Raw genomic sequence first — 27,940 nt, forward strand, 5'->3', positions numbered from 1 at the left:
TTTTTTTGTTTATTGACTAATTTGAAAGATCATTAACTCATTCCATACAACTAATAATCATTTATTTTCATATTTTATTATGATTACCGTTTATCTATGCAGTCAGCGTTACAATTAGCCAGTTAATAAGTTAAAGTTCCACGATATCGCATGAAATAATAGTTTTTTCGTAAAAATAACTGCAGAAATGAAAATAGCTCGCCAAAAAACATATAGGGAGCAATTTTTAAAGACATCCAACGAAAATCTGATTTTTGTCCAACTTTTTCGCGATCCGGACCACTGTGCGCCGCGGCGTATATAGCCTGGCACCATTGTGGCCTCACACAGCAGCAGCCAGACGTCACACAGGCTTTTCCCAGCATTCATGCTTAGCCGCCGCGTTTTCGCGCGTTTAAAATTTTCACTTTACATTTAACTGCGAAAAAAATATCGTCATTTAAAAATCTGAAAGTGTGAAGTATGTACTCCAGGAGTCTTGATGAAATCTTCACGGGAAATCAGCCGGGTAATGATGGTCATTGCTGCCAACGTTACGATGGCCTTCTCTGCCATCGTCTTCAGGGCGAATGGAAATTCAGTGAAAGACGATGGCAGAGAAGGCCATCGAAACGTTGGCAGCAATGACCATCATTACCCGGCTGATTTCCCGTGAAGATTTCATCAACAGCATTCGCCGGGAAAGCACCAAACCCTTCTCCAGGAGTCTTACTCCAAATTTTTGCCAAATTTTTTTATTGCCAAAATCTTTCGATTTAGGCAATAAAAAAATAATAGGAAACCACCCTATTTTAACGGTTACAGTTATTTCTCATCAAACAACTTGGAATGGCTACACTTTTAACTTCTTGCACGCGTTTTGGTATGAAAATGGATGCATGAATTAAGAGTTGAAGCCATAGTTACGAAGGGTATTATTTAGGGATATCATGATGAAGAGGAGGCTTTGCTTATATTTTTTATATTCCCCTTCCAAGCATTACCTATGGTACACGGTTCCGTGAAAAACAGTGCAAGGTTTCGAAACCTGGTCTACTGGAATTGATATAATTACTCGATCGAGTCGCCACCAAAAATTACAGGCTGAGAGTCAACTAAGTTTATGTGATGAATATGAAAAAAATCATTTATTCCCGATTATCATGCATCATTCAAGCTTTATGAAGGAGAGAATTGAGTACAGCTGTTCGAGAGGACTAACAATAATGACCGGTAAACTGTCTTCGTGCTGTTTTCTGGGAAATTTCCACACATCTGTACCAGAATATAAAAGTGGATGTCTGTGTATCTGTCAGCTATGCGTGGCTGCACGGATTGCGACCAAAGTTAGTACATAGGTGCATTACATGCTCACGGGCCCCTTAGTACTACTTTCGGTTGCGTACGACGTGTTCTTTGCGTCATTTTTCATTACCATTTGTTACGTCACAGCGCACAACCTCTGCGGTTGGATATCCTGACGGTTAGGCATACCTCTTGACACGCTCCAGAAGATGACATGAAAATCGTATATGATCACACAGACCAACAAAAAAATTTTGCTTGAAAACTTTTTTTATTTTAATAGCTGATCTTTATAGATTTTTTTGTGGCGATTCCAAACCTGGCCTTAGTTTTTTGTATCACCCATAGTTTCCAAGCAATACGTATTTAATATTTAGTCTAATACCCCAATACGGTATAGAGGGAAATCGATGAAACACTGTGTTACATCATAAAATTGTTTGTATTTACTGTTCACTACATCGTGATAAAATTGTTTGAATTTACTTCAGCGTGACAATACATGGTTCACTTGCCAACTAGAATTGGTCTACATTTTCTTTCCCTTTTTTCCTTAAAGCTTCTTGCGTAGCTTTTTCTGCGAAGAATCGCTTACTGAACTTCTCGGTGAAGTACCAACAGTAGTCCCCCATTATCTTCGTTCATTAGACCTACTTTTTAATTTTATTTTAACTATAAAAAAGCTGTTAAATTATAAATATATTGCTTGATTTCATAAATTTAACTGTAAAATGGGATTAAATGGTGGGTGATACAACTTTAAAACCATCATATTTGGATTGAGCAACTTTGAAAACATAAGAATAAGGCATTTTCAGTATACAAGGTTTTCCATTGTTGGCCTGTGTTATTCATTTATTTATCTCAATTACACTCGAAAGCAGCACAATGTGGCCTTCATATCAATAGTTTTTAAGCAATCAACAACAGACGATCTCACACACCCATGTCCTGGAAGGGGAAACCTATTCAGGTGGGACTCAAACCCGCGACCTATCGGTAAGGTAGGCAAGGACTTCTCCCCGACTATGAAATCATAGTTCCAAGTTTTCCACTTCCCTGTGTACTATTCTTCCTGAGCAACGCCGGGTAGTCAGCTAGTATTTAGTAAAGAGATATTAAGAAATGCAAGAGCCACTAAAGCTTTTTTTTAAATTCATAATCTTAATAGAACTCGGATTAAATAAACAAATATGCAATTTCTTCGTCAAAATATACAATTACTTAGAAATTTACCATTGTTGAGATATCATTTCGGGAGCTATTTCACTCTGAATGTTTATTGAGACATTAAAAAGGGGTTAATATTTGGTTAAATTAGGTAATCTCCCGCTGATTCGGTTTTTAAAACTCAAAATGTGTAGTGTCGCCAATCGCAGCCAGACGATTTGGTTGGTATGTGAGTTGCTTAACTTCGAAATTTGTTAACACTTCTCACTCATGGCAAAACCATAGAATTTCTTGGATAAAATTTTAACTCTATATGTACAACTCTTAAAGTTATAATCATCAGTAATTATGTAAGAAACGGACTTGGTTGCAGTCACTATTTCTCAAACGGTTTTTGTCTCCAAAGTCAGCCTGAATTTTCGCAAAATTTAAAAATTTTAGACTGCAAAGGCAGTGGTGAGCATTATCCGATTTTGAAAAAACTTCGGATGTGAGACCGTGGTACAAATTGGACGCTTTCCTGCATAGGGCGTATTTCGGCAGGGAAAAAAAGTTATTTTCGGCCCTCTCTCACCCTCACTGCTTTTGTCAACTGATTATTTCGAAGAGTAATATTTTTTAAGTGGTTGTCTTGTTGCCTGAAATTAAGTGATATTATCTTGGAGCTTATCGCGTCAGAATCGATGGAATCGGTATCGGTAGAATCGGAATCGAAATGTCAGAATCAGAATCGGAAACGGAATCGTTAAAATTTTGGAATCGACCCATCACTAATTATATTATATCATATCATGTCATATCATATCATATCATATTATGTTATGTTATATATTATATTATATTTTATTTTATTTTATTTAGGCTTTTAAATTGTCAATCCTAATATAATGCGTGAATACCGATCTCGTGATTTCGGCCTGAATATCCATGACGCGAAGACACAGCGCCCCCCTCCCCCGGACGAAAATTGATGTTGTTTGTTTGCTTTTGTTTTGCCACCCGTCCATAGCAAAGATAACTGCATTCCTATCTCTCACACCCACACCATCAGCCACTTCCCCTCCTTCCCCGGCGAATGCTTAATCCTCCCCCGCGAAGGCGGCGACTAGCGCGCCACTATTCATTCCCTCAGTTCACGTGAAGCAGCCGCACCGCTCATTCAGTTGATAGCGCCGCTTGCAGACATGGCAGGTATACCAGCGACTTTCCTCAACATCATTCTCATCCCGCCGCATCCCACACTGGGGTGGACCGAGGACGAAATACTTCACAAGCTTGTTAACTTCGAGTTGCCGAATCATCTTGAACAGGTAAGGGCTGCTTTTACTTACTCCATTCCACATTAGCGGACGTCTGTTAATTACGTGAGGTGATTTTTTTTGCGTTTTTTTTTGGACCTCCTCTTCCCCCTTATCGCGAGATTTGGTTCGACCCCCTCCCTGTAATCTCACGTGTTATTGTTCAAAATTCTTTTGTTCAGTGTAAATACGTTAATTGATGCTTCATTGAGTTTATTTTACTAAAATAAACCGTTTGTTTAACTATTTTAATACAGAAACTTGTTTTACTCAATTCATTCCAGTTTTCTCGCCATTTTGCACTGTCTTGCGGAAAAAATAATTACGCGATACTTGTCAGCACCCACCTTTACCCCTCGTGAGATTTAGTGAGAGCCGGCTTGACTCCCTTCCCCACTTAATGCCTCATGTAATTAATGAATGCCCTCTTGTCTATTCATCACTAGGTTATCCCAGATTTCTAGTTGCTTAACATCTGTGAGTTACTCCGTGTTTTTACCCCACATGTGCACACTAAAATTTTTGATCTTCTAATCTTGAATGTTCATTAGATGTTACAACCTACATGTATTACATTTTACATTAATAACATTACTATATAATATCATGTAATTTTATTTATTTATTTTATTATTTAATATTTTATTTAGTGGTATTTAATGCTAATGAACATTGTTTGATAAATATTGCATCAACTTGATTTTTTTTCGGCATTCAAAAAAACAGGTTATGCTCATTAAAAACAGTTCAATCCTACTCTTTTCATTGCACAGCAAAGATGCATGCACCTAACAAGAATCAATAATGAAAATAAAAAAATTGTTTTTTTTTTTTTTGGAGAAGATGAAGTTCAAACAAATCGCTTGTTAGATTAAATGCGGTCTTAATCCACCACAGACGAGGTTTATGCGTTAGGCGTGACTTATTGAATACCAATTTCTTTTATTTTCTTTCTTATGGCTTTTCTTCTTTCTGTTGTTCAGATGGGGAGCAATTGGGAAATGTCCTTTGGTCCATTTGACCCGGAGGAAGTCCAGGAGTTATTCCAGCATTTGGGGGAGAACTTCCCGGGTGCCAAGCTGGTCTTCCGCTGGACCATTGAAGTGATGATCTAAGGCAAGCAGATACATCTCGCTTCAATCATTCCAAAAGGTAGGGATTCTGGGTTGTACATTCTAATGGAATATTGGACGTAAAAGTTAAAAAAAATTCATCGGGAGGAAAAATCTGAAAACTCGAAAAAGTTGATAAGTTGCCAATCTAATGCCAAATTCATCATAAGTTGAACCTATCGTAAAACAATAGTAAAATGTGTTCGAATACTATAGACTAAGCCACAGGCGGATGTAGGGGGGTACAGGGACACCTGCCCCTCCCTCCCCCCAGACGCTCAAAAAATAGACAAGATTTTTAATACGTTCATCATTACGTTCGATTTGTTTTGTGTATAACGGTGCCTCAGTCATTTAATTTAGTATTCATAACTTTCATATTAAAACAAAGAGAATACCATCTACGGTAATTGTTGTATTTTGTTTTTAATCTCAAAAATGAGAAGACAAATCATGCCCTTGCGTCCCCCCAGAAAAAATCTTGGATCCGTCCCTGCACCAAGAATTAATACTTGCTTTTTCTTATTTTCAGGAATCATGCCTTTTGGAGCCCGGAAAAAAATATTTCAGTGAATACGGAGAAGAACATTTTGAAGATTCTAATCCACCCTCCATACACATTGTAAGACACATTTCGTCGGAGAATTTACCATATTGGAGCGAGAAGAACCCTCGGAAGTGCAGAAAGTGTAGAAGGAAGACGGACGAATTTGGACTCTGATATTGGAAAAAAAAAATTTATTGTGAAAGATTAACTGTCTGTGAAGTGATATTTTTCTGAATATGGTATTTGAAGTGATATTTTTCGGAAAAGACTTGATAAATTTAACAGAAACTAATATCATAATATTCTCTGAGTCATGTGCTATCTATTTTGTATTCAGTCTGTAGCAAATGGAGGTTAGAAATTAAAAACTCCGTATTCACTGAACAATACTTTTATTTATTTCAATCCCTAAATATTTTAACAAGGTAGAAGATGATGGCTTGAATTCATTTTTATTTAGGACTTCATTATTATAATTATTACTCAGCGCCTACATTAATTGACTTGAATCCGTGCTCAAATCGTCCCAAGAGTGGAAAAAGTAAGGTGGCAGTTGCTTGGCTAAGTATTCTGTTGTACACCCAATGGCGCTCATGTTACAGAATTAATATTAAAAATAATAATTCTACGCCACTATTACTATGGATCAACCTGTATTAGATTATGCTACATCTATGTGGAATCCCCATCGAAGAACTGACACTTCCGAGCATTGAAATGTTCAAAGAAAGGACAACAAGTATACCTACTCTTGGGAAGCATAGAAGGGGGGACGGGACAGTGCCACAGCTGTGCTAGGGTGCTTGGGATGGAAAACTCTTAAAGTGAGAAGAACCATAAATAGGTTGTAGTGGGTCCGTAAAGCCATTACAAAAGAGAGTAAATGGAGGGAAATAGGTCAAAAGCTGTACTCACCCTGCTACATAGGAATGAACGATCATATATTCAAAATCAAGTTCAAGAAGCAGAAAACAGATATTCTGAAAAAAATCCTTCCTACATACTAGAGAGGAAAGAGGAATAGAGGAATGGAACAACCTATGTGATGATATTTTTAAAATCTCCCCCACAAATGCCACTATTTTAAAGAATAAGTGTTCATTGATTCTTGGTTGATGCCATTGTAGTTTATCATGGAGAGTAGGAAATTGTGTTATTTCAGTCAATATTCATTTTTTAGTTGAATGATATTAGAGTTCACGCATTTTTTATACTAGGTATAGGTGCATTCTCTGTGTCTTTACTTTGTTCTCAGATAGGTAGCCTTGTCATTCCTTTAAGTTAAAGTTTAAATCTAATGCTGCTAACAGTCAACAGTCTACTTGTATTAAGATGTAATAAATGATTAATAGATATGTTAACAGCAATACCAATAGGGTGGTTTCCTATTATTTTTTTATTGCCAAAATCGAAAGATTATTACTCCTGGAGTACGTATTTCACGCTTTTAGATTTTTAAATGACGATATCTATTTTTCGCGATAAAATGAAAAGTGAAAATTTTCAAGCGCGCGAAAACGCGACGCGTAAGTATGAATGCCGGGAAATCTCTCCGTGTGACGTATTTCTCTTGTGTGTAACGGTTCCCTCCTCCGCCCTGTGAGGTGACCTTGAGGCGAGTTGAGCGCTGATTCGACGCAGGCTGCTAGCGGGTAGATGAGTACCCTGCTGTCTGGTAGCGCTTGGCTTAAATGAGGATTATTAATACCTTATCAAATGAAGAAAACTTCCGACCTTAGCCAGTTTTAATAAGTGATTATTAAGACATGTTTCCCTGAGTTCTGCGCCTCATGCATGCATTGGTAACCTCAGACGATGTGTAACTCCTATCTTCTCGCAGAGAAACTAGGTCCCTGTGACGTCACGTGGAGTGGCATCGCATGAGCGCCAATCTGGCCCTTTTCAAATGAGGATAAAAATGGTCCATTGCCATTCGTCTAAACCGGTATTTCTTAAACGAAATAATTTGTATATTATGAATACATTAATGGTGGGTAACGAATCGCAATCAATGCCTTTCGTTTTCTTTGATGAAGGAATAGGAACTACCCTATTGAGAAACCACCGATAAGGACTCACAGGAACGACGCGTCGCGACGTTTGACGGTGTAATTACGTTCTAAATCATGGCTACATGTCCTATTCCTAAGGACGATGGCAGACTTAGACTTTTTTAAACCATATACTCAAATCAACACCCATAGGGAATAGACGATAGAAATTTCTAAACGGGCTATAAATTTTAATAGGGATGATGGATGTAATTTAAGCAATTTGTGGAAGAGATATCTTTCATAAAATTGAATAACAATGTTCCAATACTATCTCTCGTTTTTATAGTTGACGTTTTTAAAGAAATTGTTTTTATTTTATTTTTATTTAATTTTTTAAACCCTTGACAACAATGAACCAGTATTCCGGCGGTGCGAGAGAAAAATATTTATATCTTCAATCTCCTGACGACGTTCCCCGCAGGAGGAAGCGGCGTCAGCAGTAGCCTACACCAAACGAAAGGCGCCAAGCGGTCACGGCTTAACGTCCCATCCGACGGACGGCGTCCTGCGCTTGAAGTGCCCCCACAAAGCACTCATGCAGGGATCGAGACGCAACTGAAAAATCTTTACCACCGCCGGTATTCGAACCTGGACAATCTAAGAGGGAGGCCAACACTCTAGCCACCATACAATACCGATCATAAATTTACACTTACCACCGTTTTCCGGGTAATATACAACGGCAGAAGTGTAAAATTACTCGATTTGTTTCGCAATAGTAACTTGCATTCAGGGCTGGGCAGTATGTAAATATAAGTATTTTCTAATACGTATTAGGAATACATTTGTAATTTCATTTGGTATTTTAAATACACAACTTGAATGTATCTTGAAGTTTAAAAACAGTGTTTTGGTATTTTCCAATTATAAAATAAAAAACACTATTATAAAATACTTTTGAAGTAGCTCCGATAATACTTCTGTAACATTATGCTTCAGAGAGTACTTCGTTTTCGTTAGAATCATAATCTTGGTGTTTGCAACCATCCATGACGTGCCAAGTCAGGTAAAATTATTTTAAGATCTCTTATTTCCATATAAATGTATTTTGTTAGTAATTTATAATACTATTTTGTATTTCGTTTTTCAAAAACCCAAGTCAAAGTTTTAAGTATATTGTGTTTAAAATACCTTTGGTGCTTTATTTTGTGTTTAAAATTCATTTGGAGAGGAATTAGTTATTCCAAATACTACTAGGTCTGTATTTTGCCCAACCCTGCTTGCATCTTCCTCTTCAGTGTTTCATAACTTGATTATATGATCGCGCCCCACGAAGGCGTATCAAACGGAGGATGGTCGCGGGGTTAAAACACACCGATAAGTATGAGAGATACGGTCTCCAACGCATCCCTTTCAAACAATCCCCTTCGCAAATTTTTTACTGGCGTAGTCATAGGTGATAAGATAGTCATAACGCCGTCTCGCGCTCACCTTCCTACGCTAAAGATAAAGGCTCCGTCCGCACAGGCGATAGTCTATCTCCGCTTAGGGTAAAAACAACTCAGCGATCACGAAGAAAGCCGAAAATAGCGAGACAAAACGAAGGAAGAGACTCCTAAAGGAGATAATATTCATAGCACCGACCGACCTTATCGCTCGAGAACGTATTATGAGCTCCCTGTAGATGAAGACGACTGACGCGACTATGCGGAGCACTTTTTGACGAGACTAGACACTTACGCGAGACTCACGAAACATGGGCGTACCCAGCGGGGGTCAGCAGGGGTCAGCGGACCTCCCCCTAGAAGCAAAAGTAAATTTAGTTCAAAAGAAAATTTTTGAACAAATTTTCTTTAAATCCTAGAAAAGTTGATTGGTTGAGGCGTAACTTTGTAAAAGCGATTCATTATTAAAATAAAAAATAACTTTGTGCTTATATATATTCTTATGAGAGAACAAAGTTCTTATTTTTAATTATGATCCCAGTAAAGTGAGGATAATATAAAATATGTAATTAAATTAAAAACATGTCTTACAGCGAATAATTTTAAACATTAATAAAGCGCTGTTAATATTTTCTTGATATTTTGGTATCCTTCACCTTTCCTGTGTTAAAACTTTAACTACCACGGTTTGCCCACTTCAAGTTCTGATCCTGGCTACACCCTTGACTTGAAAGTGTCGTAATACAGATTTATTATGCCCTTCATTGGAATTTGGGGTCGCTTTATCCTAAAAACTATACCTTTTGTTAATACGAAGTAAATTTAACGTTTTTCATTGGTATCAAATTTGAAATACAATTTAATAATAACTTTGTGATAAATTGCCTAACTATAAAAAAGAATTATAGCCGAAAAATCAATTTCTGAATGCTTGAGCGCGTTTTCTGGAGCTAATTAAGGGGGTGTTAATAGCTTAATACTTTTACTTGTTTCCTGCGATGATTATCTTGAAAAAATCTATTCAGAAAAAATTGCTTTGTTTCCTGAAGTGGCAATTTTCAGGGTTTACTTCAGCGGCAAAAATATCTTGGACTATAATCGCATTCGCGTAAAGTATCGCCCAGCGGAACTTGCAATCTTGCTTATAGTTTATCATACGCTATAGGTTTTTTTGTTCATGTGGTGCAAATATCCCGAAGTAACTCGAATTAAATGCTAAAAGTTAAGCAGGCATTTTGATATTATTTTAAACCAATATTCCTTGTTAAATTTATAATATAAAAGTAGTATTTTTTTATTTTGTACGTGAAACTGCATAAAGAAATTTTGAACAATTAATTAATGAACCAACAACATACGAAAAGCGTAGATGTAAGTTCATTAGTAATTGATTCGTAAAATCAATGATTTATTGAAGTTGAGTTTATACTTCATCTAATTTATATATACTTTATTCTATTAAATACTCGTACGAGATTACTATATTTAAGTCCTAATAATCACATTTAATTTAATAATCACATCAGAATTAAAAGTTCCGAAATTTTCCCCGGACACCCCGTTGCCCTGGGATGTTTTCCATACACCTCGTGGGGACCCCGAGATATCCAGTAAACCCCCACCCCCCACTTCAAAATCCTAACCACTCTACAGAGATTGTGAAACTCTTCCAAGGCAGGGATCGAGCACGGGCTGTGGGCGGAGGAATGGTTAAATATTATTTGTGATAGAGGAGAATCAGCGTCTGATGGAGGAGATTTTGTGCCAGATGCATGAAACAATGACGCAAGGCGCGGAAGAATAAGTTAATTTCCTTCATCAAAGAAAATGAAATGCATTGATTGCCAATCCTTACCCACCATTAGTTTATTCATAATATACTAATTATTTGGTTTTAGAAATCCCAGTTTAGACGAATGGCGACGGTCAATTTTAACCGCATTTGATAAAGGCCACATTGGCGCCCATGCAATGCCACTCCGCGTGACGTCACAGGGATCTAATTTCTATACAAGTAGATAGGAGTTTTACATCGTCTGAGATTACAATGCATACATGTTGACTGTTTTCGGAAAAATCGTGTTCCGTATAATATTTTTCCCTAAACGCAGTATGTTTTATATGTTAAATTGATTTTTTTGCGGAGTTCGAGCAAATCTAACCAAGTTTATGCGGTGGATGGTGTTTACATTAAGGCAACAGACGAAGTGAAGTACCTAGGAGTTACGATTACTCCGAAACTGTTATGGGGAACACATGTAAGAAATATTTGCGGCGTACCCCTGAAGAAATTAGTATTCGTCAATCGTATTGTGCGAAGATTTACGGATTAGAAAGTAAAAGAAAGGTGCTATTTCTCACTCATACAAACGCACCTTGAATATGCAGCGAGCGTATGGGATCCGGAACAGAAAGACTTAGTACAATACAAAGGAAGGCTGCGCGGTTCGTCAAAAACTGTTACGGGCATACAGACAGCGTTACCCAAAAGTTAAACGAATTAGGATTGGAGCCGCTGGTGACTCGGAAGTTGCGCACTAGACTTAGATAGTTTGAACAGTTGAGAATGGATATCTTTAAGAGCGACACGGAGAACATAATAACAGAGCCGCACTATATTTCCAAGTCCGAGAGAAGCGATAAAGTAAGAGATATTTAACCGAATGGATAGATATGATAATTCGTTTTTTTTCAGTTCACCAGTGATTCAATCAGGGAGTTTAGTCAATGCCAAGTCATCAATAAAAATGATTGAACGATCGAAATGATGGAATCAGTTGACGGAATCACCTAAGTGACTTGAATCATAATGATCGAATCTTTGAAAAGAACGACTCCGCCCATCTCTAGTATTAACATAAAGGCAACTGACAGAGTGAAGTACGTAGGAGTAACGATGACCTCTAACCTATTATGGGGAACACATATCACATATAAGAAATATTTGCGGCATAGCCCTGAAGAAATTAGGATTCGTCAAGCGTATCGTGAGAAGATTTTCGGATGAGAAAGTAAAAAGAAAGGTGCTATTTCGCACACGTCTGACCGCACCTTGAATATGCCGCGAGCGTATGGGATCCGGTGCAGAAAGACTTAATCCGCGAACTGAATAAAATACAAAGTAGGCTCGTCAAAAACCGCTACGAGCGTACAGACAGCGTTACCCAGATGTTTAGCTAATTAGGCTGAGAGTCGCTGGAGACTCGGAGGCTGCGCGCTAGGCTTCGATTGCTTGAACAATTGAGAATGGATATCTTTAAGAGAGACACGGAGAACATAATAATAGAGCCGCACTATATTTCCAGGTCCGACAGAAGCCATAAAATAATAGATATTTGGCCGAACGGATAGATATGAGAATTCGTTTTTCCCCCGAACTATTAAGGACTTAAATAAATTATAGTCGAAATTTTGTTTGAACATTTCATTTTTATGCGCAAAGGCCTGGTGTCCTAACACCCCCTGCCACACGCCTTATAGGCGGCTTGCGTGGTATATAGATGTAGATGAGCATTGCCTACTGTACCCAGTGGCGTAACTATGGGGGCGATGAGGGGATAGATCCCCTCCAAAGCCTTATAGAAATAAAAAAGTCATTTATAACTATTGCCTACTTTTGAAATTTAATAACTGCGTCTACATTAAGTTAAATTTTTAGGGCCAAAATTATGTAAAATGCATAACCAGGAATGTCATATTTCAAAAGTTTTCCCGCACCCCGTGTTTCCTGGGGGTGGGGGATCGCCACCCCAGTTCATCCCTTCCCCCCGAAGCATATTTCTAGTTACGCCACTGACCCCAGCTGTCAAATACCATGCCATAGATAATACGGAGCACACAGCACCCGGGATATTCCGTCATTAACATTTTTCCTGTGTTTAGATATTTTTTTAAAGTGAGCTATTTAAATAACCGCGCAACTGCCGTCAATAACGAATAAACAAAAACAGATTAACCCTTTATAACCAAATGTTGCTTCTAAGCAACATCAAAAATGTTTCAACTCTCAGCTTTATTCAGGAAATATCTTAACTACCCATTATTTTGTAGTGTAAATTTCATTGATGAAATAGTTTGCTGCCACGATAATTATCATTGAGTGTAAAATTTTCAAGTTTTCAAAATGAAAAATCTTGAAATTTGATTTCTCCCAGAATCAGTTCTGGGTTAGAGAGGGTTAAGAGCCCGGAGAAATGTCCCCTCTTATTATGTCCTGTGCTCTGAAAAATAAAGAATAACTTTAAAAGGTATTGAATATACTACTTTGTAGATTGTTTTTCAAATACCCGAAGTCAAAGGTATTTTGCATTTTGCATATCAAATACAATCGGAGCGGTGTATTGTATTTTGTATTTCAAATACTCCTTGGGCAACATTTTACCCACCCCTACATGTGGCACTGTTTAATCTTCCGTCGGGCGAAATGGATCTTACAATTAGAGGCACAGCAAGAGTTTTTTTTTAATTGTAGTCATAATGGCACCGTAAGTCAAAACGAAAGCATTATTAATAGATAAATAAGATATCAAAATAAAAAGCACTGATCTTATAGAATTTACATACTAAAATATATTTAATAAAATAATACTTAATAGCCTAAAGAGCACGTTTAATCGCTCCTTGCTGGATTGGTCCAGGGCCGTGTGACGGTATGTGAAGGGGTCTACGCATATCTTGTAAAGAAGTCGATGCATAGCACGAAAGACATCATTTAAGCGTTTTGATAATTTTTCCTTGGGTTTCATTTTACAGGGGGTAAATTCTGTAACTTTTTGTCGTTTCTCGTCTCGTACACTCCATACATTTGTATGAGCCAGTGGTTGGAATAGGGTATTATAGCAGTAGCTGATACAGAAAAAACTCAAGGGGGGGGGGCAAAAGATATCTTGAGTTACCTATGCTTTTATCGTAATGAAAACTAATCGAGTCACATGCAAAGTTAAAGGAGGCTTTAATGAAAGTGATAATGTAAAAATACAAGACAATGCCATCTTTTGAAATAAAATAGTGCAATTGTTTTTCAGCAATGTTTGGCATTACGGGTTGCCTCACAAGGGGGGGCGCGCGCCCCCGACCCGTATCCGCCACTGGGCACATTGCGCTTGAACCCAGCAATTCCAAGATTGCGCGTGACGAAAGAGCGTGTAGGGGAAAAGCCGATGTTTATGGGCGTTTCGCCTTGTGGTGCGGTAGCGTAGCGACCGCGTTCGAGCATACGCCAGCCACGCGAGAGGGACGCGAGAGCGAGCGGAGGGGAAGGTGGAACAGAAGCGGGGCAGAGAGGGGAGGGCGCACGAGGAGGGGAATGGGATGGAGAGGGGAGGAAACGGAGAGGTAGGAGGGGGAAGCGGACAGGGATGGAAGGGGAAGAGGACAGGGAGGAGAGGGGAGGCGGGCACCGAGGAGAGGGGAAAGTGCGTCATCTCCGCGTGCACATATCGTGCACATGCTAGCTCATGAGCAGCATATCGTCATCTTAAAATCTAAAACCTCGTACATCAAAAATTTCAAAATAACTATATTTTTATGCCATTAGTTACAAAACCATAGTTGCAATGCAGTCAATGCAGGCGTCAACCAATAGGGTTGTTTCTTATTATTTTTTTTGCCTAAATCGAAAGATTATTACCACTGGAGTATGTATTTCGCGCTTTTAGATTTTTTAATGACGATATATATTTTTAGCGATTAAAAGAAAAGGGAAAATTTTCAAGCGCGAGAAAACGCGACGACTAAGTGGGAATGATGGGAAAAGTCCGTGTGACGTATTTCTGGTTCCTGCTGTCGCCGTATGAGGTGACCTTGGGGCGAGGCTTTGAGCGCTGATACGACGAAGGCTACATTAGCGCTTGGCTTAAATAAGGCTTATTAATCAAACGTAGAAAACTTTCCGACCTTCGGCAGTTTTTATAGGTGATTATTTAGACATGTTTCCCTGAGCTCTGTGCCTCATACATGCATAGGTAATCTCAGACGATGTAAAACTCCTATCTACTCGTATAGAAACTAGGCCCCTGTGACGTCACGTGGAGTGGCAGCGCATGGGTGCCAACCTGGCCTTTTTCAAATGCGGTTAAAATTGACCATTCCCATTCGTCTAAACTGGAAACAAATGCAGCAAACGTACGCGATTATTTTCCATTCTCTTCTCTATGAGCAACCTAATGGTGAATATTACTTCTCTTGTGACTTTGCTTTCTCTGAATCCGAATAGGTCCTCATTCAGGTGCATGGACGTACCCAGCGGGGGGCAGGAAGGGGCATCTACCCCTAGGAGCAAAAGTCGAATATGTCTATGAGGAAAATAATATTTTTCTAGCAAATAATTTAAAAAAATAATAGATAGCAGTTACAGTTTCCTTAAAATGATGGTTTCATTCCACTTTTCCATGTTTAAATCTTATCTATAACTTGAACAACCATGAAGAAAGATTTCGTGCTTTCCCGGCGAATAGACTTAGTGTAGAGTTCTCGGGATCGCCACTGGGTCACGAACTGCATAAGTGCCGACGTTACGATGTCAGACTCGGTCATCGACCTCAGGGCTGTGAGTCGAGAAACGTTGGTAGTTATGCAGTTCGTGACCCGGTGGCGATCCCTAGAAGATTCGTTTTTCCTTTCATCGATGATTCTTGCCAATATCTTTGACGCATGTGTTCTCAGGTGATCCTAAAATTTAAAACACTCGACCCAAGGATCATAACTGGGGGGGCAAGCCACGGTCTAGGGGGGGCAAGCCAAGTTGTGACATTTTAGCATGGAAAAATCGAATGAAACCAACATTTTAAGAAAATTATAACAGCGCTTTATTATTTTATGAAATTATTTCCTTGAAAAAATATTTTAATCTTAGTTACTTATCTTCTACTAATACATATAATTTTTCGTGGGTTTAAAAAAAAAATTGTTGAATACTTTCATTTCAATTCAGTACTTATTTTGCTTAAAGACTTTTGCGATTTTTGCTTAAAGAAGGGGGGGCAGCAATCCCCCCCCCTGCCCCTCGCTTGGTACGCCCATGCCTAGATTGGTGAGATCCAAATTGGGTTAGCTCTATCCTCACCTATTATTCTCACCAATCAATGAGGATTGAATTGGAAGGAAGCAGGACTGGATTGGAAGTCGTATACTTAATGGCTCGAATCACAAAAAAAAAGTTAACTAGTAAGAGTAAGTAGAGTTTTTGAGGAGCAGGAGTGGTAAATGTTATCCAATTTTGAAAAAAAAATCGAATCTGAGACCCTAATACAAGTACGCAAATTTCCCGCGCAGGGAAAATTTGATCCACAAAAAAAGTAACTATGCGGCCCATCCTAATGTGCGTCAAGTACCGTAGTACAGGAGAGTGGCCACGGGGGAGGTTTCCTGGTTACAACCCCCCCTTGCGCCTTTGAAGCTTTTACTACATCCAATTTATATATTTCATTTTAATAAATACTCGTAGAATATAACTGTTTTTAGTAGTAATAATAACCTTTTCAGCATCAAAAACCCCAAAAAACTTTCTTATAGAAGGGGGGGGGGGGGGCAGCAGTCCGAATAGAATGTAGGAAATATTAAAATAAAACATGGTTGCACTTTCAAAAATAATTTTAATACGCACGACACATTGCGGCTCACCGAGCCATCGCCTGTCATAAGGTCTTTTACGCGTCGTGCGCATTTAAAATAATTGTAGAAGTGTGCAACTAAGTTCTGTTTTCATAAGTCGAACTTTCGCAATGTAACACCTGAATCGGTTGAATTTGTGGAATATTGGAATAAACAAAAAATAAAACCTAGCATATCCAGGGGCGATGGTGTTATATGCATAACACTCGGCAACAATTTTCGCTCTCCTGGTCGATCACGAGTAGAAATCAAACTCAAGCATTCGTATTGTACTCTTCTCGAAGTGATTATGGAAAACGGACTATTAATATATATAGGAGCCAATGAAAATAATTCTAGCTGATTCTATTGTAGCTTATGAATGATATTGAAGAAGTAAAAGTGGTACATTACCTCGGCGGAAATCGCATTGCTTGGACAGTAAAACCAGCGATTGGTCCACTATTTTAGTATGAGAACTCTTTGCAACACTCCATTCGCGATTAAGTGTACCGTGTATATAGCACACTAACCATAATTTCAGTTTATTATATTCCGAGTAATACTGTGAAAAATCTCGAAAACTCCCAAAGCATATCAAATAACACAGCTTCACATTTATTAATGTATTAATGAATGCTATTATATTTGAAGAAGGAGGACCAATATTTACAATTACTAGGTTATATCTTAACATTTTAGGTGGAAACTGTATGAATTTATGCTATAAAATAGGGTAAAAAAATAAATTATAAGCTTATACTTCATCAACTTCAACGTTATAATGAATAATGTTTAGTAATGACTGCACTCATACATCCTTATCTAATAAGCCTAAATCGCATGAGTTTCCTGGATATCAGACAATCACTTATACCACTTATTTTTTATCAGAGCGCGACTCGGGTTTCAATGAATTATCATCATTCTCAGGCGCAAATTTACAATTACTAAATTCGCAAATTTGCGCCTGAAGATGATGATAATTCATTGAAACCCGGGTCGCGCTCTGATAAAAAATAAGTGGTATAAGTAATTGTCTGATATCCAGGAAACTTATAATGGAATACCACAGAGTAAAGCAAGAGGCAGTGAATTTTGTTCTAAATCACATGATCATTTTTCTCTGTCCCTCACATTAATAGCTCCAACGATAGGTTTTCAGGGATCGAAATAGTGATCGTTTGACCCATCATTTTCTAAATCACATGGTCATTCCCACCGTCCCTTTTTCCATCGCTTACTCCGTGACTTGCCGTGAATATTACTGCCATTCAATTAAAACCCGAGCGCGGCGTTACAACCGCAGTTGGCAGCCGTGCATTCTGATGGGCTGAAGGAAGGTGCCAGTGATAGAAAAAGGGACGAGCCAAGTGATGGGAAAAAGGATGGTATTTCCATCCCTCGAACCATCGCGGAAAATGATCTAGAGAAACAGTCATTTTTCCGCCATCATCGGTGCGATCGCCGGAGCTATCCCTCCAAAGGGATGAAAAAAATTGATCGTGTGATTCAGGATTTAGAATAAAATGAAAAATGCAAGCTCGACATGGCCAAAGTCAATTAACGGATCGGAAATCGCTTTAGTATTCAGCAGCGTTTTTATTGAGGTAGTGAGCTCCATTACGGACTATTAAAAAGTTTTTTCGACAAAATATATTTACTTACTTTGCAAGTGATTTTCTCTCCCGTAGACTTCCTTTACTCCAGTTTGATCGTCCGATGCGTCTACATTAGAGCCGTAGGACAACCAGTTTCCAACTCCTTTAGCATTCTTAACACTTACTTACTGGAACTCACTCGATCAGTAGGTTCATCAATGTCCCTAATCATTTTCATATCTTCCTTCTGAAAGTACTTGACTCACATCTTCTCCACACTTGTCCAATTTAGGTTATTCTGCCATTACTTTCCTTCGCCATAAACATCTATTTTCATGGGAGAATGTTTTTCAATAGAAAAATACCACAAAGAAACTATCACACAACGCTTTCCCGATATACATTTAGAACACATGAACTGCAAAAGTACTTGGCGATTTTTTTCTTCTCAAAATTCGATAGTCAAGAAGACCGGCATTATGGTAGGGGGGTAATTTGCTCAAGAGTTTCGTTTCACCTCGAAATGTTTGGTTGATATTTTCGTAAGTGTCCATGTCTTACCCATTCAAATCAAATCCCATGAATGTATTTCGTGTACAACTCCACTTTACTTTGCAATTTATTCCGTCAATGCTTACTTTCATCATCTATTTTGATGGAAGAATGTTTTTCAATCGAAAAATTCCTCAAAGAAACTATTTCACTAGTTATGTCTCTCATTCCCTCCGGAAATTTTTTCTCACCTAACACTTTAACAACCCTTTACTTAACAAACCTTTAACTCAGTGTGCAACGTGCGTTCATGAAAGGAAAGAAGTCGCGTGTAGGATATCAGTCTAAATCTTGTCAACTACAAAATGGATTAATGACCTAAGTAATTCATCAAAACGAAGACAGTTGTATGCATCTGTTTTCCTAATCTTAACGGTTTATGAAAATTGAAGCCGTGAATTTCAAGATAGACCACGTTCGTTCAGCTACCTTTTGAGAAACGCCACAATTTCTCAGAGTATTCAGCGCTATCAATGCCATCACCTCGAACTGTTTCCAATAGGCATTTTTCAATACACAATATCAATTTATAGAGAAAAATGGAAGCATCATATTCAGTAGCCCCGAAGATTGGCAGTTTAGATTAGAAAAATTTGCAATGTTGCACCCCTTGATCAGTGGCGCAGCGAGGGAGGTTTTGGGGGATAAAAACCCCCTCCAGAGCTCTGAGATTTATTTAAGTTTGATCCATTTTACGTAATTGGATTAGGATTACTTATAGAATAGTGTTAGGACTAATCAAATATCCCCCAGAAAGCCGCAAAAATCGCCATTTTAAACTATTATTCTTAAAACTTTTTCTGGAGGAGGGGCCCCGCAAATCCCGCTTACCCTGGCGGATATGCAATACTCGCACACCCCTAAGTATTAGCTGCGCCTATAACCCCCCCTGCATTAATTATTAGCTGCGCCCCTGCCCTTGATAATATTTCTGCGAACAGTCTCATGAACGAACACAATTATTTTGTGCATGGTTATAGAATAATCACCCATGATTTTTTATGCTAAATGGGCATTAATAAGCGTTAGTAGAGAGTCTGTTATTTTAAACGAATTGTTAGCCAACGCGTAATTGTTTGGAGGCAATGGTGGGTCATCTACTACAAATGCCGAATCATAACTGTCATCAAAATAATACGTACCACGCGCTAAAAACCCAGAAGCCGTGAAGAAACTTGTGTGGGTATCACTTAAGGTCCGGTAAACTATGTTCAGTTGATTCATTTCCACTTTCGTCGACATGGAGTTGTACGAAGTTACAACTTCGACATCACACCTATCCTTGAGAGGTTAATCCTTGAAGGCTTGAAGGAAACATAATTCAAAGGCATGTGGAGACACGGTCGAACACAAAGTCTTTACCCGAGTCACTTAACTCTAGATGTATTCCCTAAGGGTCGTTAGTCTTTGAACCTCTTGAGTCGTAGAAGTAATCGCGACAGGGGACTCTGCAATGCTTCTCCCAGTCACTGAAGAAACTGAAGATGATGCCTCTTTCATGGACATAGACGTATACGAAGTTACGCCTTCTTACAACACATCTATCCGTGAGAGATCAGTCCAATGCTTGTAAAAAACACCGTTGCACACAAAGTCTTAAACCGAGTCACTTTTAACTCTATGTGCATTCCCTAGGGGTCGTAAGTCTTTGAACGTCTTTGGCTGTAGAAGTAATCGGGCCATTTTGCGGTAGGGGACTCTTAATTCTTCGCCCACTCCCGGTAAAGACTGAAGATGATTTTTCAGCCTTTCTGCGGTTTCCTTTTAATTAATGTGACATAAATGTATCCATCCTCAAAAATGTTCACTATCTGCTGGATTCTCCACACGCACAACGCTTCATCAGCAGGTGGATATTTAATGCACCAATTTCCTCTGAGTATTTCCTGTCTAATTCTCGGTCCCAAATGCTCAATGCGCGAGTTCAACTCTTCAGCTGACCAGAGTGGTACGTAGTCCAGGGGGATGATGAGCACTTGGATCGTCTCCATCGCTGCCATTGCTCAATTACGACACATTTCGGATCGCGGCTATGCAATCAAACCCGCCGATGCAGATTTTCCAACGAGTCCACTGCTCCCTGCGTGCAGTGATCGTCCTGCGCGCCGTGTCGCGTCGGTGCAATCTTCCAACTGGTATTTGTCACTCCGCTTTGTGTTTTTCCGTCTTTAGAGTTGGAATGGCGCTAAAAGCCGTCCATCACGTGGTATTGAATGAAAGAAGAGAGTTGGTTGGCGAGCGAACAATGTCCCAATGGTCCGTGGGATGAGGTCCGAGTAACGTTGGGGGTGGAGGAAGGGGTAAACTTTCTCGTTAAAGGTTTCCATAACATCAACTCGCACGGGAAAATTAGTTCTCCTCCATCAGCAAATAGTTGAAACTCCCACAGCGATAGCATGAAAAGCTAAACTTCCTGTGTTCAGAGATACGTCGTGTGCCAAACAAGTAACTGGTATAAGTTGAAGCTATTATTTAAAGTTTGTAAACAGGTATAAGTGTTATTTATTTATTTATCACATCCCCCGTAAACAGCACATAACGGCCTTTTACAACGAAGGTTTCCAATATGAACAAAGTACAACACAAACATCCATGCCCTGGATAGGGATCACCTACCCAGGCGGGATTCGAACCCACGACCTACGGTTTGGCAGGCGAGGACTTCACCCCACCGCCACCGAGGCCGGCGGTCAGTAACAATTTCAAAAAAGAAACTCGTTACAATGACATGTGCCAGTTACAATTACATAATGTAACTCGTTACAGTTTCAAGTACCAGTTATAATTTCAAAATATAACTCGTCACAAAGACAATTCTAAAAATTAACCCGTTACGGTTACAAGCACCAGTTCTCATTTTCAGAGGTAACTCCTTAAAATTGAAAATATAGTTAGAGTTAATTTTCGTAAAACATTTTAAAAGCTGCCGACGAGAATCATGCTGGAGAATGCATCGTAAGTTTACTTAAAATATAAATTTAACGTATTGCTCTCGGTTGTTACTTTGGAATAGTTACGAGCGTTGGAATGCGTCAATTTACAAAAAGCTATTGGCATACGCCAGTCATCAGAGGGAGACCATCATATTAGAACTACACTATAATTCCAGGTCCGAAAGAAACGATAATTTAAGAGAGATATTTTGTCGTACGGATAGATAGTTATGGGAATTCGTTTTTCTACCGAGCAATCTAGGACTTTTAAAAATATTCAGGCGGATCTTTGTTTGAGCATTTTCTATTTATTTTTAAACGGCTGTTGCCCTAACATCCCCCCGCCACATGCCTCTTTAGATGACTTGAGGGGTATGAGTGTATTTAGACGCGACACGGGTGTCGAGGCTAAAACAATGCCACCGACGTCATTTTTCTCAAGAATAATATCGTCAACAAGGAACTATTCTGTGAGAATGCATGTGCGAGATTCCAATACCGATGACGAACAAAAGCATTGTGGATGTGAGAAATACCGTCACTTAAAGTAACTGCTCTTACCATAAATAGACGTGTCCGAATACCTATATGACTAATAAGTGACCAGAGCGTTGTTTCTTCTAAAGCATTCTCTGAATTCCGTTTTATGTTCCCATAATTAAGGCATTTCAGGGAATAAAATTTCGCCTCTAAACACTATCATCCCTGTGGAAACAATTCGAATATTCAAGATCATCCTTAAGCTCTGTGAAATCAGTGAGATAGCGGCCAAGGCCTGACGTAATCACTTATGCTTCGAGATCTTTCGACGAGAGAAACACACTATTTATGTGAGACAAGTGATTTTGAAAAATGATTTTGTCATTTTAAATGAAACGTTATTTTAATGATTACGCGAAACTGTCATCTCCAAATAACTCCAAATATTTCAAAAATTAGCACAGAAGAGCTTTATTTTAGAGTGAATATATTTACAAATACAAATTAAACTGATAAAGGACACGGCTGATACGTGGGTTTAGTTATTCAGCTAGACTTCGAGTAGATTGGTCTAAGAAGTTTTCTAGTAATATTCAAGACGTAAGACTAGCTATCAAGTTCAGATGATTTTCAATTTGAACAATTTAGTAAAAGAAGAGGAATATGAAAATAATCGTTCTCTAAAGAAATCAAGAATTAGCCAAAAACCGCCGTTTTTGAGCCTTGAAAATCCCAAATATCCTGTATCCCCGAATCCACTTTCGGCAAGGGGAATTCCTCAGACCCCTGGTCCCCCCCCTTTTGGTCCAAACTTACATCCGCCTCTGGCATCAGGCGTATCAATGCAGGTTATGCTACATCGTTTCTATCCTTTCCTTGCGTTTGGCGCAAAATATTGAGAACAGAAACTAAGTGCACAAAAAATTAAAATAGATGTACAAAACGAACTAAAAAATAAACGTTATGGAGAGAATGAAGGAACGCACGGCAAGTTAACTTGAAGCGCGTCATTAGACGGATTTGTTTTAAGCTATCAAAATGAAAATACGAATATCCCAACGTATTTGAATCTGTATCTTAAATCTCATGGTGTAGTAAATGCGGGATACGGGAGCCAGGGGCGCAGCCAGGAGTTAAGGCTGGGGGGGTTTAGGTGCAACTGATACCGGGGTGTGTGGGGGTATGGAATACCCACCAGGATAAGCGGTGGGTGCGCGATTAAAAAAATGCGGAATTTTAAGATAAATAGGGTAGTTTCCTTCATCAAAGAAAACGAAATGCATTGATTGCGATTCCTTACCCACCATTAGTGCATTCATAATACACAAATTATTTGGTTTTAGAAATCCCAGTTTAGGCAAATGGCAATGGTAAATTTTAACCTCTTTTGAAAAAGGCCAGATTGGCGCCCATACGATTCCACTCCACGTGACGTCACAGGGACCTAGTTTCTACACGAGTAGATAGGAGTTTTACATCGTCTGAGATTACCAATGCATGCGAGAGGCACAGAGCTCAGGAAAACATCTCTTAATAATCACTCATTGTTACCTAAGTTCGGAAAGTTTCCTTCGTTTGATAGGGTATTAATAATCCTTATTTAAGCCAAGCGCTGCCTGATAGCAGGGTACTCTGCTACCTGCTGGCAGCCTGCGTCGTATCAGCGCTCAAAGCCTCGCCCCAAGGTCACCTCACAAGGCAACTGCTGGAAACAGAAATACGTCACACGGAGTTCACCCAGCATTCCTACTTGGCCGTCGCGTTTTCGCGCGCTTGAAAATTTTCACTTTTCATTTAATCGCGAAAAATAGCTATCGTCTTTCAAAAATCTAAGAGCGTGAAATCCGTACTCCAGGAGTAATAATATTTCGATTTAGGCAATAAAAAATAATAGGAAACCTCCCTATTGTTCAAAATAGTGAGTTTTACGGATGATTTATTTAAAATTAGCAGTTGACTATAGTTTCCATATTGCGTTTATTGGCATGTTCCTTCAATCTCTCGATCATAATTCACTAAAGTCATGCGATGTATTTCAATGGATAGGCCGTCATCCGTCCATGATCGGTGTTTATTGGTAAAACGGTTTCTATCTTCTGATTCCTTGATTCAATCAGGGATTTTAGTCAATCCCAAGTCATCAATCAAAATGATTGAACGATCGAAATGATCGTATCAGTTGATGGAATCACCCAAGTGACTTGAATCATGAAGATCGAATATTTGAAAAGAACGACTTCGCCCATCTCTAGTATTAACATAAAGGCAACAGAAGAAGTGAAGTACCTAGGAGTTACGATGACCTCGAACCTATCGTGGGGAACACATATAAGAAATATTTTCGGCATTGCCCTGAAGAAATTAGGATTCGTCAAGCCTATTGTGGGAAGATTTTCGGATGAGAAAGTAAAAAGAAAGGTGCTATTTCGCACACGTCTGACCGCGCCTTGAATATGCCGCGAGCGTATGGGATACGGTGCAGAAAGACTTAATCCGCGAACTGAATAAAATACGAAGTAAGGCTGGGCGGTTCGTCAAAAACCGCTAGGAGCGTACAGACAGCGTTACCCAGGTGTTAAGCAAATTAGGCTGGGAGTCGCTGGAGACTCGGAGGCTGCGCGCTAGGCTTAGATTGCTTGAACAACTAAAAATATCTTTAAGAGCGACACGGAGAACATAATATTAGAGCCGCACTATATTTCCAGGTCCGATATAAGCGATAAATTAAGAGGGATGTTTTGCCGAACGGATAGATATGGGAATTCGTTTTTCCCCCGAACCATAAAGAATTTCAATAAATGCTGGTCGTAATTTTCTTAGAGCTCTTCCTTTTTATTTGTTAACCGTTGGTTTCTAACACCCCCCGCCACACGCCGTATAGGTGGCTTGCGGGGTATAATGTAGGTGTAGATGTAGTCATCAGAATATCAGTTCTCTACTCTACTACCTCATAGGGTTCGAGGGTTATCAACTATGTATTATATTATCGACCATCCAGAGGACTCTAGGGGCCCTCGGGCCCCTGCCAGACCGCACCTTGAGAGGACCTCCGAACAACCCGCTAGGGATGGCCCCATCATAAGCCCAAGCGAGGGCCTCCAACCACTCCAGTCTTTAAGTGCAGTTTCAAGGAGCATATTCACTAAATAGATAATAGAACCATAACAAATTATTATTAAATTTTTATAAGCTGTGACATTATCACTTTTCACGGTGTTATTTTTTTTACGAAATTGCGGTTTTTTAATTTTCTTATATATACGATTTTTAATAGCCGTAAAAGCGTGAAAAACCCATTTCCGGGCATGCAATTTCTTAAATATTCCAGGGGATGACAACCGAATCCTCGCGTACGGAGCGCCTTTTCATGAACTCCAGCCGGGGCCTCCAATATCCGCAGAACGCTCCTGAATCTGAGAAAATTAGCGTATATAAAATTCGTTGACGCGGCATTACAGTTGTATGCTACATCTGGACGACATCTATCGGTTCCGAGCGCAACCTGGTCCACACCGAGGACGAACGTAAGTTTGAAGAACTCCGCCCACACAAATCCCTATCCTTGAATTCCAGCAAAGTTTTATCTAGTTTTTTTTTAGAGCTATAGTAACGCAATAAATCGAAACATAAATCCTAGCCGAGGAGTCCACAATATACCTTCCCAGACTGCCCCTGTGTCTGGGAATATTAATGATTGCAATATTCTTTTTCGCGGCATCACAGCTGAGCGCTGAATCTTCACGACATCTATCGGTTCCGAGCGCAAGTACTAGTCCACAGCAATCACGAAAGAAAGTTTCAGACAGACCGCACCGACAAATAAATCCCTATCATTCATCCACTGAGTCAACAAACCGTCGGTCCCCTCGCTACATCTCAATTGCAGTCCCCGGTGTCAATTACAGCGGAATAATTAGGCTAACCACAGTAGATCCTCTTGCGTTAACCTCAGAACTCCCAACAGTTTGCGACCATGATTATCTGGGTGGCTGTGACACTCCGTGCGGCGGCTGGCAGGCCACTATGGTCACGGCGTGAGGTAGAGATGAGATTGCAAAACTTAATTAAGCGACTTTACCTCGTAAAAGTTGGGGAAAGTTACGAGGTAGGGTATGGACCCCTCGATCTCCCAACTTTTACGGATCTCTTAAGTGACCTCAGGGGGGCATTTGCGGATGGAACGGTAACTTTCCAAATGAGAAAATCTTTCGTTGAGCTGGTCCATGGATGACGCTCCGACTGCGGCACCGTCAAAGAGGTAAGATCGCGAATATTAAAATAGAAATAATTATAAAAATTAATTCAATAGTTTCTAGTGTAATGTTGTGAATGATCATCATGAAATAGTGATGTAAGCAATAATGATTTAATCTACAATTTTTATTCGGCACTGCTAGCATAGGCACCTCTTCGCCATCACCAGGTAGATGATTAAAATTCTATGGTATTTATGCTAAAAATTTTGAGTGCAGAAATCTCCGAATATCTTCCTCCTAGCATCCACCCTGATGTTTTAGTATATATAACACTGGAATCGAATTTACACCTTCTATCTAATGATAACGGAGTGGCGTCGATGTTAGCAGTACCGGAAAAAAACTTTTGATTTAAACATTGTTGATTTCATCATTAATTCAATTCCAAAATTTTGATCTATGATAATGTGGTGAGTTTTAAAATTAAGATTGTGTATTGAAGTGATCGCGAGATGACGAGGACGATTTTTTAAGCACACTAGATTCGGAAAAGTCCGTTTTTTTCTTAGAAAGATTAAAAGATTTCCCGGTGAATTTTAGTGATGACATTTTAATGGGTTTTACAAGTGACTTTAATGCTGACGATATTTCGGGTAACGAGTCGATAAATGGCACGTGAAGAACATTAAAGTCACTCAGTGTAGCATCCAAGAAGAGTTCATCACTTCTTTTCCTGTTTGTGCGAAAGGATTATATTTACATTATAAATGTAAAAATGAATATTTAATCTGTGGTACCTTACAAAAAAGGTTAGGTATTGCTTGTAATTCAATGATTTAAAAGAAGAATAAAACTTCTGTTGTTGCAGTGATAAATTTCAAAATAACTACAACGAATTTTGTTACAATAAAAACTACTTTTCTTCTGCTCTCAAACTATGACGAGGTGTTAATTACTCTTTTTCCTCTCTTGTTTTGTAGGTAGACCTACAGATGTAGCTTGGACAAAAAATGACTCAAGTGTGGAAACTGCAAAAATTAACAATAAATAATCAAACGATACAAAAGAAGCCACGAAAATAGTTCCTGAGGAGCCCGGCCGAGAAGAAGCCTGAAATGGAAAAAATATCTGTGTGTTGTAACAAGCCTGAAGAAAAAAATCCAAGTTTTTGACTGAATAAGTGAGAATCTTTGAAGTGAAGTGAGAAGAAAAAAGTGCTTTTTATTACCTTACTTGAAGTTTGATGTGATTTTTTGACTATCAATTAATTAAAAAGTGAACAATCTGGAAATTTAATAAAAATAATGGTTTTTTGTGCCATTGTTTATCACGGCAAGAAAACTTTGGGAAACTGTTAATATTTTGTTGCTGATTATTTTTTTCCATTTTTAGAATGATTTATTTTAGCAGGCAACCATTATACGTTTATTCAGTGATCATTTATTGTGCCAATTTTGGTTAGTTTATCATTGTTTTTTCCAATGAAATCATGAAATAAAAGGTAATTTTTTCGATGGCTATCAATTTGTTCTTTTACATATTTTTATAATATCGATTTTAATGTAAATCAAAGTAAATTAAAAATATGGTATGGTGCTCTTTCAATGATTAGAGTTGTTTTTAGTCAATTAACGAATGGACTCAGCATTTTCCTAGCATTTAATTCCAATTGTTAATATAAGCATCCAAAAGACAATTACTCGTTAAGAAAGCTCCACAACTTGGGTAACGGTTATAA

At 38.8% G+C, this 27,940-nt stretch overlaps 2 long non-coding RNA genes across 2 annotated transcripts; both read left to right on the forward strand.

Moving 5' to 3' along the window:
* Positions 1-3,592: 3,592 nt before the first annotated feature.
* Positions 3,593-5,795, forward strand: LOC124171532. Its single transcript, XR_006867805.1, has 3 exons — positions 3,593-3,764; positions 4,736-4,904; positions 5,397-5,795. It is a non-coding gene; the product is annotated as an uncharacterized LOC124171532 (long non-coding RNA).
* Positions 5,796-25,809: 20,014 nt separating this feature from the next.
* LOC124171595 lies at positions 25,810-27,722 on the forward strand. Its single transcript, XR_006867861.1, has 2 exons — positions 25,810-26,264; positions 27,183-27,722. It is a non-coding gene; the product is annotated as an uncharacterized LOC124171595 (long non-coding RNA).
* The last annotated feature ends 218 nt before the right edge of the window (positions 27,723-27,940 follow it).

Source organism: Ischnura elegans, chromosome X (genome assembly GCF_921293095.1).
Source record: "Ischnura elegans chromosome X, ioIscEleg1.1, whole genome shotgun sequence".
NCBI lineage: Eukaryota > Metazoa > Arthropoda > Insecta > Odonata > Coenagrionidae > Ischnura > Ischnura elegans.